Raw genomic sequence first — 2,741 nt, forward strand, 5'->3', positions numbered from 1 at the left:
TAATTGTTTACTATAGACATAAGAATCCTCATATATATATATATATATATATATATATATATATTTAGCGCTATTATAGATGTCGTCGACAAACATTTTATATCGATTCCAACCTCCTTATTTTTCATAAAGACATAACATAGAGATCTCTTCATTCATATATTCAGGTACCTGAATCTCTCATGAGATTTTATCAATTGTTATGTCATGTGATCTTCTAGATCACTTACCTCATTTATTATGATCATTTTGATCATTTGCTCATCTTCTTTATCAAGAAGTTTATTTGAAACCGATTTGTATATACGCTTTAAGCGTACCATAGACTTTGTCCTTCTAGGACTTATTCTAATAGGAGCATTTGCAGTGAGAATATAGTTACTTTCTTTGGGTCAACAAATGCGTCTGGCATGCTTGCAATATATTGCAAATGAATTATCCTTTTATGAACTTCAAGTTCATATTATCTTATTCGAGGATCTAGGTGTACAAATGATAATTCATTCCATGTAGCTTTTTCTCAATTGTTTATCATGTCTCCCCCTCATGTTAGAAAAACTAACTTGTTACCTCAACTTTGAGAATCCACCTTTGTGCGTTGTGGTATTAATCAAAATATACACCGCACATCAATAATAATACGATGGAATTATTGGTTCCTGACCCTGAACCACCTGTGAAGAGAGAAAATAATATACTGGTATATTGTGTATATCAAACTGGTATAGATAACTTTGTTCTCATAAGCAATTGTTTAGCTATTAAGTAGAGGCACTTAATAAATCATTTTGCTAAACCAACTGTGATGTAAACCAACTTATCAAGATGAACTTCTTGAATATAAAATCTGGAAATTATGCTCGAAATTAAATTATTGAGCAAGTTACCTCGCAAAACACCATGTTGCGGGTTATTGATAATCGCACATGTAACCATCTCATAGATGCATCTTATGTGGTATACATTGCAGGTGAATGGGCCAATATTCACCTTTGATATTTCCAACATTCATGGAATTCAATCCCAATTTTAGTTGGTATATTAATTAATGAGAACATGCAACATAAGAGAATTCGTAAAGAACTTTCTAGTTCTTTAATATTTACCCATGTGAATTCTCTTTTATTTTTGCACATCATACTTAAATTAATATGGGTAAACTAATTATGCCAATTGAATAAATTATCAATATTGATAAACTTCAGATTTACACCATGACGTGTGCAATTATCAATAAACTCCAAGTTTATTATGATATGGATTTTTATATCAATAAACTTCTCTTTATTGTGGCATTCTTTTGTTTGTGTAGTACAAACTGGAGAATAAAGCGGGTAGCTTTTCACATACATATTACCCCGCTACAAGTTGTAGTAATAGAAGACATTAAATCTTTCCTTTATTTATAGTCTCAGTATGACCAACCGTTTTCGCGAATACTTTAGAAACTCAATAAGTTTCTTTGAGACTTACTACAACACAAGTCTTATTGATAATCAATTTTCTTCAAAATAGTATAATTGGATCTTCTAGAGCTCTCAATTAATTTTGTACTACCACATATTCATCAATATCCATATGGTGAATATCTCTTTTTAAAAGAGAAAGGTTATACCATTATGGTTATGGTCAAAGTTTATATGCAAGATCTGTTTCTTGCATTACCGTTGTCTTTTAATAATTACAATGCCAAAATATTTTGGCGTACAATAGGTATCTGACCAATGACCATTTGTGTCATAATAATGACATTATTTTCTTTTATCATCTCAAACATCCTTCTAGAGGTGAGTGCGTGGTATATTCACTATTACTAGCACATTCATATTCTTCCAAGAATGAATATGTATTCATAAATCAGATGTTGTCACATTCACACCATGAATTGACCATAGTCATTTGTATGTGCTTTACGAAATCTTATGTCAAATCGATGACAAACATTAACTTCATAGAGTGAAGGCTTATTTTGAGAATCCTTATTATTCTCATTACCACGATAATGACGATTATAATTTCGTCTATTACCACGTCCACATCCATTGATACCTTTATGGTAATAATTTTGTCTTCTTTCAAACTTATTACATATTGCTATCACATTCTCTTAAGGGAATGAGAATGGAGCAAATTCAATGGGACGGGTTTCCACTTCTTTGCCCCCAATCATACATGAATTTGATCATGGCAAGGCATAGAATAACAATTAAGGTGGTTATAATTTCTTACAAACCCCATTAGAGTTATAATCAAACTTTGTTGTGTTTGCTTGTATATAAAATCAAATTATAGAATAAAGAGAAAAATACGGTAAAATACATACCTTAAATCCAGAATTTAATCATGAAGAAAGTTCATGGAACAATTGACAATCATTATGCTCAATCCCAAAGCTTCTACTCAATTGGTTAGAGTCTCGTGCTGATAACGTGTTATAAAATAATAAAAGAAGAAGACGAGTATTGCAGAGAAAAGTAAGGAGAGAGAATTCTTATTGATTTTGGGATGAATTACAATGGAATAGAACCCTCTATTTATAGGGGAAAAGTGACTTAGCCACCAAGTAAAAATCCCTAAGATCTCTCTAAAATATAGACATTCACCTTAAATAAAATTCTATTTATAACATTTTCAAAATTTTCACTCAAATTACTCATAAAACTTCAAAAACAACCCAAACTGAAATTTATGTCCAAACACAACTCTAAATTTCAAATACCATTTTCACTAGAAATTTTTTT

The sequence above is a fragment of the Nicotiana attenuata genome, unplaced genomic scaffold (assembly GCF_001879085.1).
Source record: "Nicotiana attenuata strain UT unplaced genomic scaffold, NIATTr2, whole genome shotgun sequence".
NCBI classification, from domain to species: Eukaryota; Viridiplantae; Streptophyta; class Magnoliopsida; order Solanales; family Solanaceae; genus Nicotiana; species Nicotiana attenuata.